Source organism: Pongo pygmaeus, chromosome 1, assembly GCF_028885625.2.
Source record: "Pongo pygmaeus isolate AG05252 chromosome 1, NHGRI_mPonPyg2-v2.0_pri, whole genome shotgun sequence".
Classification (NCBI taxonomy): domain Eukaryota; kingdom Metazoa; phylum Chordata; class Mammalia; order Primates; family Hominidae; genus Pongo; species Pongo pygmaeus.
This window is the reverse complement of record NC_072373.2, coordinates 20,774,500-20,791,300: the sequence shown is the minus strand read 5'-3', so window position 1 is coordinate 20,791,300 and position 16,801 is coordinate 20,774,500. Positions and strand designations below refer to the sequence as shown.

General features: G+C 67.8%; 7 non-coding genes across 7 annotated transcripts; all 7 read right to left on the bottom strand.

Annotated features, from left to right (window-relative positions):
* Window positions 1-1,645: 1,645 nt before the first annotated feature.
* LOC129023195 (5S ribosomal RNA) lies at window positions 1,646-1,764 on the bottom strand. The gene has a single exon (XR_008496702.1). It is a non-coding gene; the product is annotated as a 5S ribosomal RNA (ribosomal RNA).
* A 2,176-nt stretch (window positions 1,765-3,940) lies between these two features.
* LOC129023129 (5S ribosomal RNA) lies at window positions 3,941-4,059 on the bottom strand. Its single transcript, XR_008496689.1, has one exon. It is a non-coding gene; the product is annotated as a 5S ribosomal RNA (ribosomal RNA).
* A 2,177-nt stretch (window positions 4,060-6,236) lies between these two features.
* LOC129022294 (5S ribosomal RNA) lies at window positions 6,237-6,355 on the bottom strand. The gene has a single exon (XR_008496346.1). It is a non-coding gene; the product is annotated as a 5S ribosomal RNA (ribosomal RNA).
* A 2,178-nt stretch (window positions 6,356-8,533) lies between these two features.
* Window positions 8,534-8,652, bottom strand: LOC129022288 (5S ribosomal RNA). Its single transcript, XR_008496343.1, has one exon. It is a non-coding gene; the product is annotated as a 5S ribosomal RNA (ribosomal RNA).
* Window positions 8,653-10,815: 2,163 nt separating this feature from the next.
* Window positions 10,816-10,934, bottom strand: LOC129023094 (5S ribosomal RNA). Its single transcript, XR_008496666.1, has one exon. It is a non-coding gene; the product is annotated as a 5S ribosomal RNA (ribosomal RNA).
* A 2,196-nt stretch (window positions 10,935-13,130) lies between these two features.
* LOC129023060 (5S ribosomal RNA) lies at window positions 13,131-13,249 on the bottom strand. The gene has a single exon (XR_008496654.1). It is a non-coding gene; the product is annotated as a 5S ribosomal RNA (ribosomal RNA).
* A 2,157-nt stretch (window positions 13,250-15,406) lies between these two features.
* LOC129022480 (5S ribosomal RNA) lies at window positions 15,407-15,525 on the bottom strand. The gene has a single exon (XR_008496441.1). It is a non-coding gene; the product is annotated as a 5S ribosomal RNA (ribosomal RNA).
* Between the last annotated feature and the right edge of the window lie 1,276 nt (window positions 15,526-16,801).

The window sequence follows — 16,801 nt, the reverse complement described above, 5'->3', positions numbered from 1 at the left end:
CGGGTGAGAGGGGCTGAGAGAAACCCAGACACACCCCGCCACCACCAGGAGCAAATCCACTCCCCCACACACAGACACAGTCGGGCGCGCTCGCACGCGCGGGCGCTCGCTCGCACACGCACGCACGCACGCGCGCGCGCACACGCACACACACACACACACACACACACACAGACTCACCCACTCAGACGCGCACACACACACACAGACACACACACACGTACACACACACACGCGGCTTGAAGGAGAGCAAGGACGAGATGGATGGAGAGATAGAAACCGAGGGAGGGAGAGAGACAGCGATCGAGAGAGACAGGGGAGGGGGAGAGGGAAGGAGACAGACAGAGAGGCTGAGAAAGAGACAGGGACAGAGAAAGAGAGAGAGACAGAGAGACAGAGGGAAGACGACAGAAGTAGCGCGAGGTCCAGGGGGAAACCTAGAAGAGAGAGGCGGAGGGAGCTAGAGAGCGAGAGCGATAGAGCCTTCGAGAGGAAGCGCCCGGCTCCGGTAGGCAGCGCCCTTTTGAGCAGGCCGGGATAGGGTGGAGGGGGCTTGGGCTGCGCCAGAACACGGGGGCCAGGCGGTCCCTGTGAGAGGACCAACGGAGCGCTGAGACGGGCTTTTACTTGGCTGAATTGCTTGCTTTGGAGGTGGGTTTCGTAGGTTCCTTCCTTTCTTGGCACCACCCTGTGCTCTGGGTGCCTTGCGGCGGGCCCCGGGATTTGCAGAGTGCGCCCGCCCGCCCGTTTGGCGGGAGCCGTGGCACCGGGCGGGGCCGGAGGCCTGGGTCTCTGGCGTGTCCTCGGGACTGGTGTTGACACGAAGTGGGGGGCCGTTGGGAATCCGGGTGCACAGGGACTGTTTTCCTGGTGGCTGGCGAAGCAATGTCCTTCCCCCGGGTGAAGCAGCCCGTGCGTTCCGGAGCCGAGGTCTGGGCTGGCGCCTGTGGCACCCGCTGCCCCTGCCCGCCCCTTCCCCCGGTTTGGAAGGTTGCGACGACGGCGCGCCGCCCGGTGGGTGAATTGAATGGCCTGGGCGTTCCGGGAGCGGGAAGGCACCGCGAACGGCAGGGGACCCGCGCCTGCGGCTCTGGGCTCCGGCCCCCTGCCCTCCCAGGCTGGAGCCGGGCTCCTGGCGGGGCGGCGGCGAGGCGGAAGCGGTGGGATGCTGCTGCCCGGCGTGTAATAGGGGCGGACCCCCAGGAGGAGGTCTCCGGCTGGGCTGCGGCGGAGGTGTAGGTGGGCGATAAAGGGGGAGCAGAGCGAGGGGAGGTTGGGGAGCATGGTGACCGTAGGGGGAAGGGAGGCAGCGGGGAAGCCAAAAAAGCCTGCAGGAGGCCGGGCGGGCGCGGTGGCTCCCGCCTGTAATCCCAGCACTGTGGGTGGGAGGCCGAGGCGGGTGGATCACCAGGTGAGGAGGTAGAGACCATCCCGGCTAACAGGGTGAAACCCCGTCTCTACGCAAAATAGAAAAAAAATCAGCCGGGCGTGGTGGCGGGCGCCTGCAGTCCCAGCTACTCGGGAGGCTGGGGCCGGAGAAGGGCGTGAACCCGGGAGGCGGAGCTTGCAGTGAGCCGAGATGGCGCCGCTGCACTCCAGCCTGGGCGGCAGAGCGAGACTCCGTCTGGAAGAAGAGGAAAGAAAAAGCCTACAGCACCCGGTATTCCCAGGCGGTCTCCCATCCAAGTACTAACCAGGCCCGACCCTGCTTAGCTTCCGAGATCAGACGAGATCGGGCGCGTTCAGGGTGGTATGGCCGTAGACGCCGAGACAGGCGCCTGGCTGCCCCAAGAGCCCGGCCCAGCCATGCCCGCCGGATTGCAGCCGTCACCGCCAGCCCGGGGCCGCGGGGCTCGGATCGGGGACCCCCGAGCCGCTCGCCCGCGGCCTTCCCCCGGCTCCCCAGCTCCCGAGCTTCCACCACATGGGGCCCGCTCGGAACAGGGAGTGCTCCGAGGCGTCAGGGCCCAGGGCCCACGATCCCGGGACCCCCTCCTGGTCCTCCGCCCTGCCGCGGAGGTGGCGTTTTGGGTCCCTCGCCGCTCAGGCGCTCCCGCGAGGCCCCCACTTGCCCCACCCACCCAGAGCCGTCAGGGCTGGCCAAGGGCGACCAGCCGGCCGGGCCTCGCGGGGCCTTTCTCTCCCAACGCCCCCAGCACGGTCGCGTGTCCCGACCAAGGCCCGGCCGGCCGGTGGGCAAGAGGGCGCGGGGGCGGGTAGCGGGTCGGGGGGGTGGCCCCGCTTTGCCCCGGGCTGCCACTAGAGGCGGCGGCCTGATCCCGGGTGAGAGGGGCTGAGAGAAACCCAGACACACCCCGGCACCACCAGGAGCAAATCCACTCCCCCACACACAGACACACCCGGGCGCGCTCGCACGCGCCGGCGCTCGCTCGCACACGCACGCACGCGCGCACACACACACACACACAGACTCACCCACGCAGACACACACACACACACACACACAGACTCACCCACTGAGACACACACACACACACACACACAGACACACACACGTACACACACACACGCGGCTTGAAGGAGAGCAAGGACGAGATGGATGGAGAGATAGAAACCGAGGGAGGGAGAGAGACAGCGATCGAGAGAGACAGGGGAGGGGGAGAGGGAAGGAGACAGACAGAGAGGCTGAGAAAGAGACAGGGACAGAGAAAGAGAGAGAGACAGAGAGACAGAGGGAAGACGACAGAAGTAGCGCGAGGTCCAGGGGGAAACCTAGAAGAGAGAGGCGGAGGGAGCTAGAGAGCGAGAGCGATAGAGCCTTCGAGAGGAAGCGCCCGGCTCCGGTAGGCAGCGCCCTTTTGAGCAGGCCGGGATAGGGTGGAGGGGGCTTGGGCTGCGCCAGAACACGGGGGCCAGGCGGTCCCTGTGAGAGGACCAACGGAGCGCTGAGACGGGCTTTTACTTGGCTGAATTGCTTGCTTTGGAGGTGGGTTTCGTAGGTTCCTTCCTTTCTTGGCACCACCCTGTGCTCTGGGTGCCTTGCGGCGGGCCCCGGGATTTGCAGAGTGCGCCCGCCCGCCCGTTTGGCGGGAGCCGTGGCACCGGGCGGGGCCGGAGGCCTGGGTCTCTGGCGTGTCCTCGGGACTGGTGTAGACACGAAGTGGGGGGCCGTTGGGAATCCGGGTGCACAGGGACTGTTTTCCTGGTGGCTGGCGAAGCAATGTCCTTCCCCCGGGTGAAGCAGCCCGTGCGTTCCGGAGCCGAGGTCTGGGCTGGCGCCTGTGGCACCCGCTGCCCCTGCCCGCCCCTTCCCCCGGTTTGGAAGGTTGCGACGACGGCGCGCCGCCCGGTGGGTGAATTGAATGGCCTGGGCGTTCCGGGAGCGGGAAGGCACCGCGAACGGCAGGGGACCCGCGCCTGCGGCTCTGTGGTCCGGCCCCCTGCCTCCCAGGCTGGAGCCGGGCTCCTGGCCGGGCGGCGGCGAGGCGGAAGCGGTGGGATGCTGCTGCCCGGCGTGTAGTAGGGGCGGACCCCCAGGAGGAGGTCTCCGGCTGGGCTGCGGCGGAGGTGTAGGTGGGCGATAAAGGGGGAGCAGAGCGAGGGGAGGTTGGGGAGCATGGTGACCGTAGGGGGAAGGGAGGCAGCGGGGAAGCCAAAAAAGCCTGCAGGAGGCCGGGCGGGCGCGGTGGCTCCCGCCTGTAATCCCAGCACTGTGGGTGGGAGGCCGAGGCGGGTGGATCACCAGGTGAGGAGGTAGAGACCATCCCGGCTAACAGGGTGAAACCCCGTCTCTACGCAAAATAGAAAAAAAATCAGCCGGGCGTGGTGGCGGGCGCCTGCAGTCCCAGCTACTCGGGAGGCTGGGGCCGGAGAAGGGCGTGAACCCGGGAGGCGGAGCTTGCAGTGAGCCGAGATGGCGCCGCTGCACTCCAGCCTGGGCGGCAGAGCGAGACTCCGTCTGGAAGAAGAGGAAAGAAAAAGCCTACAGCACCCGGTATTCCCAGGCGGTCTCCCATCCAAGTACTAACCAGGCCCGACCCTGCTTAGCTTCCGAGATCAGACGAGATCGGGCGCGTTCAGGGTGGTATGGCCGTAGACGCCGAGACAGGCGCCTGGCTGCCCCAAGAGCCCGGCCCAGCCATGCCCGCCGGATTGCAGCCGTCACCGCCAGCCCGGGGCCGCGGGGCTCGGATCGGGGACCCCCGAGCCCCTCGCCCGCGGCCTTCCCCCGGCTCCCCAGCTCCCGAGCTTCCACCACATGGGGCTCGCTCGGAACAGGGAGTGCTCCGAGGCGTCAGGGCCCAGGGCCCACGATCCCGGGACCCACTCCTGGTCCTCCGCCCTGCCGCGGAGGTGGCGTTTTGGGTCCCTCGCCGCTCAGGCGCTCCCGCGAGGCACCCTCTTGCCCCACACCCCCAGAGCCGTCAGGGCGGGCCAAGGGCGACCAGCCGGCCGGGCCGCGCGGGGCCTTTCTCTCCCAACGCCCCCAGCACGGTCGCGTGTCCCGACCAAGGCCCGTCCGGCCGGTGGGCAAGAGGGCGCGGGGGCGGGTAGCGGGTCGGGGTGGGTGGCCCCGCTTTGCCCCGGGCTGCCACTAGAGGCGGCGGCCTGATCCCGGGTGAGAGGGGCTGAGAGAAACCCAGACACACCCCGCCACCACCAGGAGCAAATCCACTCCCCCACACACAGACACACCCGGGCGCGCTCGCACGCGCGGGCGCTCGCTCGCACACGCACGCACGCACGCGCGCGCGCACACGCGCACACACACACACACACACACAGACTCACCCACTCAGACGCACACACACACACACAGACACACACACACGTACACACACACACGCGGCTTGAAGGAGAGCAAGGACGAGATGGATGGAGAGATAGAAACCGAGGGAGGGAGAGAGACAGCGATCGAGAGAGACAGGGGAGGGGGAGAGGGAAGGAGACAGACAGAGAGGCTGAGAAAGAGACAGGGACAGAGAAAGAGAGAGAGACAGAGAGACAGAGGGAAGACGACAGAAGTAGCGCGAGGTCCAGGGGGAAACCTAGAAGAGAGAGGCGGAGGGAGCTAGAGAGCGAGAGCGATAGAGCCTTCGAGAGGAAGCGCCCGGCTCCGGTAGGCAGCGCCCTTTTGAGCAGGCCGGGATAGGGTGGAGGGGGCTTGGGCTGCGCCAGAACACGGGGGCCAGGCGGTCCCTGTGAGAGGACCAACGGAGCGCTGAGACGGGCTTTTACTTGGCTGAATTGCTTGCTTTGGAGGTGGGTTTCGTAGGTTCCTTCCTTTCTTGGCACCACCCTGTGCTCTGGGTGCCTTGCGGCGGGCCCCGGGATTTGCAGAGTGCGCCCGCCCGCCCGTTTGGCGGGAGCCGTGGCACCGGGCGGGGCCGGAGGCCTGGGTCTCTGGCGTGTCCTCGGGACTGGTGTTGACACGAAGTGGGGGGCCGTTGGGAATCCGGGTGCACAGGGACTGTTTTCCTGGTGGCTGGCGAAGCAATGTCCTTCCCCCGGGTGAAGCAGCCCGTGCGTTCCGGAGCCGAGGTCTGGGCTGGCGCCTGTGGCACCCGCTGCCCCTGCCCGCCCCTTCCCCCGGTTTGGAAGGTTGCGACGACGGCGCGCCGCCCGGTGGGTGAATTGAATGGCCTGGGCGTTCCGGGAGCGGGAAGGCACCGCGAACGGCAGGGGACCCGCGCCTGCGGCTCTGGGGTCCGGCCCCCTGCCCTCCCAGGCTGGAGCCGGGCTCCTGGCGGGGCGGCGGCGAGGCGGAAGCGGTGGGATGCTGCTGCCCGGCGTGTAGTAGGGGCGGACCCCCAGGAGGAGGTCTCCGGCTGGGCTGCGGCGGAGGTGTAGGTGGGCGATAAAGGGGGAGCAGAGCGAGGGGAGGTTGGGGAGCATGGTGACCGTAGGGGGAAGGGAGGCAGCGGGGAAGCCAAAAAAGCCTGCAGCAGGCCGGGCGGGCGCGGTGGCTCCCGCCTGTAATCCCAGCACTGTGGGTGGGAGGCCGAGGCGGGTGGATCACCAGGTGAGGAGGTGGAGACCAGCCCGGCTAACAGGGTGAAACCCCGTCTCTACGCAAAATAGAAAAAAAATCAGCCGGGCGTGGTGGCGGGCGCCTGCAGTCCCAGCTACTCGGGAGGCTGGGGCCGGAGAAGGGCGTGAACCCGGGATGCGGAGATTGCAGTGAGCCGAGATGGCGCCGCTGCACTCCAGCCTGGGCGGCAGAGCGAGACTCCGTCTGGAAGAAGAGGAAAGAAAAAGCAAAAAGCCAAAGGAAAAGCCTACAGCACCCGGTATTCCCAGGCGGACTCCCATCCAAGTACTAACCAGGCCCGACCCTGCTTAGCTTCCGAGATCAGACGAGATCGGGCGCGTTCAGGGTGGTATGGCCGTAGACGCCGAGACAGGCGCCTGGCTGCCCCAAGAGCCCGGCCCAGCCATGCCCGACGGATTGCAGCCGTCACCGCCAGCCCGGGGCCGCGGGGCTCGGATCGGGGACCCCCGAGCCGCTCGCCCGCGGCCTTCCCCCGGCTCCCCAGCTCCCGAACTTCCACCACATGGGGCTCACTCGGAACAGGGAGTGCTCCGAGGCGTCAGGGCCCAGGGCCCACGATCCTGGGACCCCCTCCTGGTCCTCCGCCCTGCCGCGGAGGTGGCGTTTTGGGTCCCTCACCGCTCAGGCGCTCCCGCGAGGCCCCCTCTTGCCCCACCCACCCAGAGCCGTCAGGGCTGGCCAAGGGCGACCAGCCGGCCGGGCCGCGCGGGGCCTTTCTCTCCCAACGCCCCCAGCACGGTCGCGTGTCCCGACCAAGGCCCGTCCGGCCGGTGGGCAAGAGGGCGCGGGGGCGGGTAGCGGGTCGGGGGGGTGGCCCCGCTTTGCCCCGGGCTGCCACTAGAGGCGGCGGCCTGATCCCGGGTGAGAGGGGCTGAGAGAAACCCAGACACACCCCGCCACCACCAGGAGCAAATCCACTCCCCCACACACAGACACACCCGGGCGCGCTCGCACGCGCGGGCGCTCGCTCGCACACGCACGCACGCGCGCACACACACACACACACACAGACTCACCCACTCAGACACACACACACACACACACACACAGACTCACCCACTGAGACACACACACACACACACAGACACACACACACGTACACACACACACGCGGCTTGAAGGAGAGCAAGGACGAGATGGATGGAGAGATAGAAACCGAGGGAGGGAGAGAGACAGCGATCGAGAGAGACAGGGGAGGGGGAGAGGGAAGGAGACAGACAGAGAGGCTGAGAAAGAGACAGGGACAGAGAAAGAGAGAGAGACAGAGAGACAGAGGGAAGACGACAGAAGTAGCGCGAGGTCCAGGGGGAAACCTAGAAGAGAGAGGCGGAGGGAGCTAGAGAGCGAGAGCGATGGAGCCTTCGAGAGGAAGCGCCCGGCTCCGGTAGGCAGCGCCCTTTTGAGCAGGCCGGGATAGGGTGGAGGGGGCTTGGGCTGCGCCAGAACACGGGGGCCAGGCGGTCCCTGTGAGAGGACCAACGGAGCGCTGAGACAGGCTTTTACTTGGCTGAATTGCTTGCTTTGGAGGTGGGTTTCGTAGGTTCCTTCCTTTCTTGGCACCACCCTGTGCTCTGGGTGCCTTGCGGCGGGCCCCGGGATTTGCAGAGTGCGCCCGCCTGCCCGTTTGGCGGGAGCCGTGGCACCGGGCGGGGCCGGAGGCCTGGGTCTCTGGCGTGTCCTCGGGACTGGTGTTGACACGAAGTGGGGGGCCGTTGGGAATCCGGGTGCACAGGGACTGTTTTCCTGGTGGCTGGTGAAGCAATGTCCTTCCCCCGGGTGAAGCAGCCCGTGCGTTCCGGAGCCGAGGTCTGGGCTGGCGCCTGTGGCACCCGCTGCCCCTGCCCGCCCCTTCCCCCGGTTTGGAAGGTTGCGACGACGGCGCGCCGCCCGGTGGGTGAATTGAATGGCCTGGGCGTTCCGGGAGCGGGAAGGCACCGCGAACGGCAGGGGACCCGCGCCTGCGGCTCTGGGGTCCGGCCCCCTGCCCTCCCAGGCTGGAGCCGGGCTCCTGGCGGGGCGGCGGCGAGGCGGAAGCGGTGGGATGCTGCTGCCCGGCGTGTAGTAGGGGCGGACCCCCAGGAGGAGGTCTCCGGCTGGGCTGCGGCGGAGGTGTAGGTGGGCGATAAAGGGGGAGCAGAGCGAGGGGAGGTTGGGGAGCATGGTGACCGTAGGGGGAAGGGAGGCAGCGGGGAAGCCAAAAAGCCTGCAGGAGGCCGGGCGGGCGCGGTGGCTCCCGCCTGTAATCCCAGCACTGTGGGTGGGAGGCCGAGGCGGGTGGATCACCAGGTGAGGAGGTAGAGACCATCCCGGCTAACAGGGTGAAACCCCGTCTCTACGCAAAATAGAAAAAAAATCAGCCGGGCGTGGTGGCGGGCGCCTGCAGTCCCAGCTACTCGGGAGGCTGGGGCCGGAGAAGGGCGTGAACCCGGGAGGCGGAGCTTGCAGTGAGCCGAGATGGCGCCGCTGCACTCCAGCCTGGGCGGCAGAGCGAGACTCCGTCTGGAAGAAGAGGAAAGAAAAAGCCTACAGCACCCGGTATTCCCAGGCGGTCTCCCATCCAAGTACTAACCAGGCCCGACCCTGCTTAGCTTCCGAGATCAGACGAGATCGGGCACGTTCAGGGTGGTATGGCCGTAGACGCCGAGACAGGCGCCTGGCTGCCCCAAGAGCCCGGCCCAGCCATGCCCGCCGGATTGCAGCCGTCACCGCCAGCCCGGGGCCGCGGGGCTCGGATCGGGGACCCCCGAGCCCCTCGCCCGCGGCCTTCCCCCGGCTCCCCAGCTCCCGAGCTTCCACCACATGGGGCTCGCTCGGAACAGGGAGTGCTCCGAGGCGTCAGGGCCCAGGGCTCACGATCCTGGGACCCCCTCCTGGTCCTCCGCCCTGCCGCGGAGGTGGCGTTTTGGGTCCCTCGCCGCTCAGGCGCTCCCGCGAGGCCCCCTCTTGCCCCACCCAACCAGAGCCGTCAGGGCTGGCCAAGGGCGACCAGCCGGCCGGGCCGCGCGGGGCCTTTCTCTCCCAACGCCCCCAGCACGGTCGCGTGTCCCGACCAAGGCCCGTCCGGCCGGTGGGCAAGAGGGCGCGGGGGCGGGTAGCGGGTCGGGGGGGTGGCCCCGCTTTGCCCCGGGCTGCCACTAGAGGCGGCGGCCTGATCCCGGGTGAGAGGGGCTGAGAGAAACCCAGACACACCCCGCCACCACCAGGAGCAAATCCACTCCCCCACACACAGACACAGCCGGGCGCGCTCGCACGCGCGGGCGCTCGCTGGCACACGCACGCACGCACGCGCGCGCGCACACGCACACACACACACACACACACACACACACAGACTCACCCACTCAGACGCGCACACACACACACAGACACACACACACGTACACACACACACGCGGCTTGAAGGAGAGCAAGGACGAGATGGATGGAGAGATAGAAACCGAGGGAGGGAGAGAGACAGCGATCGAGAGAGACAGGGGAGGGGGAGAGGGAAGGAGACAGACAGAGAGGCTGAGAAAGAGACAGGGACAGAGAAAGAGAGACAGACAGAGAGACAGAGGGAAGACGACAGAAGTAGCGTGAGGTCCAGGGGGAAACCTAGAAGAGAGAGGCGGAGGGAGCTAGAGAGCGAGAGCGATAGAGCCTTCGAGAGGAAGCGCCCGGCTCCGGAAGGCAGCGCCCTTTTGAGCAGGCCGGGATAGGTTGGAGGGGGCTTGGGCTGCGCCAGAACACGGGGGCCAGGCGGTCCCTGTGAGAGGACCAACGGAGCGCTGAGACGGGCTTTTACTTGGCTGAATTGCTTGCTTTGGAGGTGGGTTTCATAGGTTCCTTCCTTTCTTGGCACCACCCTGTGCTCTGGGTGCCTTGCGGCGGGCCCCGGGATTTGCAGAGTGCGCCCGCCCGCCCGTTTGGCGGGAGCCGTGGCACCGGGCGGGGCCGGAGGCCTGGGTCTCTGGCGTGTCCTCGGGACTGGTGTTGACACGAAGTGGGGGGCCGTTGGGAATCCGGGTGCACAGGGACTGTTTTCCTGGTGGCTGGCGAAGCAATGTCCTTCCCCCGGGTGAAGCAGCCCGTGCGTTCCGGAGCCGAGGTCTGGGCTGGCGCCTGTGGCACCCGCTGCCCCTGCCCGCCCCTTCCCCCGGTTTGGAAGGTTGCGACGACGGCGCGCTGCCCGGTGGGTGAATTGAATGGCCTGGGCGTTCCGGGAGCGGGAAGGCACCGCGAACGGCAGGGGACCCGCGCCTGCGGCTCTGGGGTCCGGCCCCCTGCCCTCCCAGGCTGGAGCCGGGCTCCTGGCGGGGCGGCGGCGAGGCGGAAGCGGTGGGATGCTGCTGCCCGGCGTGTAATAGGGGCGGACCCCCAGGAGGAGGTCTCCGGCTGGGCTGCGGCGGAGGTGTAGGTGGGCGATAAAGGGGGAGCAGAGCGAGGGGAGGTTGGGGAGCATGGTGACCGTAGGGGGAAGGGAGGCAGCGGGGAAGCCAAAAAAGCCTGCAGGAGGCCGGGCGGGCGCGGTGGCTCCCGCCTGTAATCCCAGCACTGTGGGTGGGAGGCCGAGGCGGGTGGATCACCAGGTGAGGAGGTAGAGACCATCCCGGCTAACAGGGTGAAACCCCGTCTCTACGCAAAATAGAAAAAAAATCAGCCGGGCGTGGTGGCGGGCGCCTGCAGTCCCAGCTACTCGGGAGGCTGGGGCCGGAGAAGGGCGTGAACCCGGGAGGCGGAGCTTGCAGTGAGCCGAGATGGCGCCGCTGCACTCCAGCCTGGGCGGCAGAGCGAGACTCCGTCTGGAAGAAGAGGAAAGAAAAAGCCTACAGCACCCGGTATTCCCAGGCGGTCTCCCATCCAAGTACTAACCAGGCCCGACCCTGCTTAGCTTCCGAGATCAGACGAGATCGGGCGCGTTCAGGGTGGTATGGCCGTAGACGCCGAGACAGGCGCCTGGCTGCCCCAAGAGCCCGGCCCAGCCATGCCCGCCGGATTGCAGCCGTCACCGCCAGCCCGGGGCCGCGGGGCTCGGATCGGGGACCCCCGAGGCCCTCGCCCGCGGCCTTCCCCCGGCTCCCCAGCTCCCGAGCTTCCACCACATGGGGCCCGCTCGGAACAGGGAGTGCTCCGAGGCGTCAGGGCCCATGGCCAACGATCCCGGGACCCCCTCCTGGTCCTCCGCCCTGCCGCGGAGGTGGCGTTTTGGATCCCTCGCCGCTCAGGCGCTCCCGCGAGGCCCCCTCTTGCCCCACCCACCCAGAGCCGTCAGGGCTGGCCAAGGGCGACCAGCCGGTCGGGCCGCGCGGGGCCTTTCTCTCCCAACGCCCCCAGCACGGTCGCGTGTCCCGACCAAGGCCCGTCCGGCCGGTGGGCAAGAGGGCGCGGGGGCGGGTAGCGGGTCGGGGGGGTGGCCCCGCTTTGCCCCGGGCTGCCACTAGAGGCGGCGGCCTGATCCCGGGTGAGAGGGGCTGAGAGAAACCCAGACACACCCCGCCACCACCAGGAGCAAATCCAATCCCCCACACACAGACACACCAGGGCGCGCTCGCACGCGCGGGCGCTCGCTCGCAGACGCACGCACGCGCGCACACACACACACACACACAGACTCACCCACTCAGACACACACACACACACACACAGACTCACCCACTGAGACACACACACACACACACACAGACACACACACACGTACACACACACACGCGGCTTGAAGGAGAGCAAGGACGAGATGGATGGAGAGATAGAAACCGAGGGAGGGAGAGAGACAGCGATCGAGAGAGACAGGGGAGGGGGAGAGGGAAGGAGACAGACAGAGAGGCTGAGAAAGAGACAGGGACAGAGAAAGAGAGAGAGACAGAGAGACAGAGGGAAGACGACAGAAGTAGCGCGAGGTCCAGGGGGAAACCTAGAAGAGAGAGGCGGAGGGAGCTAGAGAGCGAGAGCGATAGAGCCTTCGAGAGGAAGCGCCCGTCTCCGGTAGGCAGCGCCCTTTTGAGCAGGCCGGGATAGGGTGGAGGGGGCTTGGGCTGCGCCAGAACACGGGGGCCAGGCGGTCCCTGTGAGAGGACCAACGGAGCGCTGAGACGGGCTTTTACTTGGCTGAATTGCTTGCTTTGGAGGTGGGTTTCGTAGGTTCCTTCCTTTCTTGGCACCACCCTGTGCTCTGGGTGCCTTGCGGCGGGCCCCGGGATTTGCAGAGTGCGCCCGCCCGCCCGTTTGGCGGGAGCCGTGGCACCGGGCGGGGCCGGAGGCCTGGGTCTCTGGCGTGTCCTCGGGACTGGTGTTGACACGAAGTGGGGGGCCGTTGGGAATCCGGGTGCACAGGGACTGTTTTCCTGGTGGCTGGCGAAGCAATGTCCTTCCCCCGGGTGAAGCAGCCCGTGCGTTCCGGAGCCGAGGTCTGGGCTGGCGCCTGTGGCACCCGCTGCCCCTGCCCGCCCCTTCCCCCGGTTTGGAAGGTTGCGACGACGGCGCGCCGCCCGGTGGGTGAATTGAATGGCCTGGGCGTTCCGGGAGCGGGAAGGCACCGCGAACGGCAGGGGACCCGCGCCTGCGGCTCTGGGGTCCGGCCCCCTGCCCTCCCAGGCTGGAGCCGGGCTCCTGGCGGGGCGGCGGCGAGGCGGAAGCGGTGGGATGCTGCTGCCCGGCGTGTAGTAGGGGCGGACCCCCAGGAGGAGGTCTCCGGCTGGGCTGCGGCGGAGGTGTAGGTGGGCGATAAAGGGGGAGCAGAGCGAGGGGAGGTTGGGGAGCATGGTGACCGTAGGGGGAAGGGAGGCAGCGGGGAAGCCAAAAAAGCCTGCAGCAGGCCGGGCGGGCGCGGTGGCTCCCGCCTGTAATCCCAGCACTGTGGGTGGGAGGCCGAGGCGGGTGGATCACCAGGTGAGGAGGTGGAGACCAGCCCGGCTAACAGGGTGAAACCCCGTCTCTACGCAAAATAGAAAAAAAATCAGCCGGGCGTGGTGGCGGGCGCCTGCAGTCCCAGCTACTCGGGAGGCTGGGGCCGGAGAAGGGCGTGAACCCGGGATGCGGAGATTGCAGTGAGCCGAGATGGCGCCGCTGCACTCCAGCCTGGGCGGCAGAGCGAGACTCCGTCTGGAAGAAGAGGAAAGAAAAAGCAAAAAGCCAAAGGAAAAGCCTACAGCACCCGGTATTCCCAGGCGGTCTCCCATCCAAGTACTAACCAGGCCCGACCCTGCTTAGCTTCCGAGATCAGACGAGATCGGGCGCGTTCAGGGTGGTATGGCCGTAGACGCTGAGACAGGCGCCTGGCTGCCCCAAGAGCCCGGCCCAGCCATGCCCGCCGGATTGCAGCCGTCACCGCCAGCCCGGGGCCGCGGGGCTCGGATCGGGGACCCCCGAGCCCCTCGCCCGCGGCCTTCCCCCGGCTCCCCAGCTCCCGAGCTTCCACCACATGGGGCTCGCTCGGAACAGGGAGTGCTCCGAGGCGTCAGGGCCCAGGGCCCACGATCCCGGGACCCACTCCTGGTCCTCCGCCCTGCCGCGGAGGTGGCGTTTTGGGTCCCTCGCCGCTCAGGCGCTCCCGCGAGGCCACCTCTTGCCCCACCCCCCCAGAGCCGTCAGGGCTGGCCAAGGGCGACCAGCCGGCCGGGCCGCGCGGGGCCTTTCTCTCCCAACGCCCACAGCACGGTCGCGTGTCCCGACCAAGGCCCGTCCGGCCGGTGGGCAAGAGGGCGCGGGGGCGGGTAGCGGGTCGGGGGGGTGGCCCCGCTTTGCCCCGGGCTGCCACTAGAGGCGGCGGCCTGATCCCGGGTGAGAGGGGCTGAGAGAAACCCAGACACACCCCGCCACCACCAGGAGCAAATCCACTCCCCCACACACAGACACACCCGGGCGCGCTCGCACGCGCGGGCGCTCGCTCGCACACGCACGCACGCACGCGCGCACGCACACGCACACACACACACACACACACACAGATTCACCCACTCAGACGCACACACGCACACACAGACACACACACACGTACACACACACACGCGGTTTGAAGGAGAGCAAGGACGAGATGGATGGAGAGATAGAAACCGAGGGAGGGAGAGAGACAGCGATCGAGAGAGACAGGGGAGGGGGAGAGGGAAGGAGACAGACAGAGAGGCTGAGAAAGAGACAGGGACAGAGAAAGAGAGACAGACAGAGAGACAGAGGGAAGACGACAGAAGTAGCGCGAGGTCCAGGGGGAAACCTAGAAGAGAGAGGCGGAGGGAGCTAGAGAGCGAGAGCGATAGAGCCTTCGAGAGGAGGCGCCCGGCTCCGGTAGGCAGCGCCCTTTTGAGCAGGCCGGGATAGGGTGGAGGGGGCTTGGGCTGCGCCAGAACACGGGGGCCAGGCGGTCCCTGTGAGAGGACCAACGGAGCGCTGAGACGGGCTTTTACTTGGCTGAATTGCTTGCTTTGGAGGTGGGTTTCGTAGGTTCCTTCCTTTCTTGGCACCACCCTGTGCTCTGGGTGCCTTGCGGCGGGCCCCGGGATTTGCAGAGTGCGCCCGCCCGCCCGTTTGGCGGGAGCCGTGGCACCGGGAGGGGCCGGAGGCCTGGGTCTCTGGCGTGTCCTCAGGACTGGTGTTGACACGAAGTGGGGGGCCGTTGGGAATCCGGGTGCACAGGGACTGTTTTCCTGGTGGCTGGCGAAGCAATGTCCTTCCCCCGGGTGAAGCAGCCTGTGCGTTCCGGAGCCGAGGTCTGGGCTGGCGCCTGTGGCACCCGCTGCCCCTGCCCGCCCCTTCCCCCGGTTTGGAAGGTTGCGACGACGGCGCGCCGCCCGGTGGGTGAATTGAATGGCCTGGGCGTTCCGGGAGCGGGAAGGCACCGCGAACGGCAGGGGACCCGCGCCTGCGGCTCTGTGGTCCGGCCCCCTGCCCTCCCAGGCTGGAGCCGGGCTCCTGGCGGGGCGGCGGCGAGGCGGAAGCGGTGGGATGCTGCTGCCCGGCGTGTAATAGGGGCGGACCCCCAGGAGGAGGTCTCCGGCTGGGCTGCGGCGGAGGTGTAGGTGGGCGATAAAGGGGGAGCAGAGCGAGGGGAGGTTGGGGAGCATGGTGACCGTAGGGGGAAGGGAGGCAGCGGGGAAGCCAAAAAAGCCTGCAGGAGGCCGGGCGGGCGCGGTGGCTCCCGCCTGTAATCCCAGCACTGTGGGTGGGAGGCCGAGGCGGGTGGATCACCAGGTGAGGAGGTAGAGACCATCCCGGCTAACAGGGTGAAACCCCGTCTCTACGCAAAATAGAAAAAAAATCAGCCGGGCGTGGTGGCGGGCGCCTGCAGTCCCAGCTACTCGGGAGGCTGGGGCCGGAGAAGGGCGTGAACCCGGGAGGCGGAGCTTGCAGTGAGCCGAGATGGCGCCGCTGCACTCCAGCCTGGGCGGCAGAGCGAGACTCCGTCTGGAAGAAGAGGAAAGAAAAAGCCTACAGCACCCGGTATTCCCAGGCGGTCTCCCATCCAAGTACTAACAAGGCCCGACCCTGCTTAGCTTCCGAGATCAGACGAGATCAGGCGCGTTCAGGGTGGTATGGCCGTAGACGCCGACACAGGCGCCTGGCTGCCCCAAGAGCCCGGCCCAGCCATGCCCGCCGGATTGCAGCCGTCACCGCCTGCCGGGGCCGCGGGGCTCGGATCGGGGACCCCCGAGCCGCTCGCCCGCGGCCTTCCCCCGGCTCCCCAGCTCCCGAGCTTCCACCACATGGGGCCCGCTCGGAACAGGGAGTGCTCCGAGGCGTCAGGGCCCAGGGCCCACGATCCCGGGACCCCCTCCTGGTCCTCCCCCCTGCCGCGGAGGTGGCGTTTTGGGTCCCTCGCCGCTCAGGCGCTCCCGCGAGGCCCCCTCTTGCCCCACCCACCCAGAGCCGTCAGGGCTGGCCAAGGGCGACCAGCCGGCCGGGCCTCGCGGGGCCTTTCTCTCCCAACGCCCACAGCACGGTCGCGTGTCCCGACCAAGGCCCGTCCGGCCGGTGGGCAAGAGGGCGCGGGGGCGGGTAGCGGGTCGGGGGGGTGGCCCCGCTTTGCCCCGGGCTGCCACTAGAGGCGGCGGCCTGATCCCGGGTGAGAGGGGCTGAGAGAAACCCAGACACACCCCGCCACCACCAGGAGCAAATCCACTCCCCCACACACAGACACACCCGGGCGCGCTCGCACGCGCGGGCGCTCGCTCGAACACGCACGCACGCACGCGCGCGCGCACACGCGCACACACACACACACACAGACTCACCCACTCAGACGCACACACACACACACAGACACACACACACGTACACACACACACGCGGCTTGAAGGAGAGCAAGGACGAGATGGATGGAGAGATAGAAACCGAGGGAGGGAGAGAGACAGCGATCGAGAGAGACAGGGGAGGGGGAGAGGGAAGGAGACAGACAGAGAGGCTGAGAAAGAGACAGGGACAGAGAAAGAGAGAGAGACAGAGAGACAGAGGGAAGACGACAGAAGTAGCGCGAGGTCCAGGGGGAAACCTAGAAGAGAGAGGCGGAGGGAGCTAGAGAGCGAGAGCGATAGAGCCTTCGAGAGGAAGCGCCCGGCTCCGGTAGGCAGCGCCCTTTTGAGCAGGCCGGGATAGGGTGGAGGGGGCTTGGGCTGCGCCAGAACACGGGGGCCAGGCGGTCCCTGTGAGAGGACCAACGGAGCGCTGAGACGGGCTTTTACTTGGCTGAATTGCTTGCTTTGGAGGTGGGTTTCGTAGGTTCCTTCCTTTCTTGGCACCACCCTGTGCTCTGGGTGCCTTGCGGCGGGCCCCGGGATTTGCAGAGTGCGCCCGCCCGCCCGTTTGGCGGGAGCCGTGGCACCG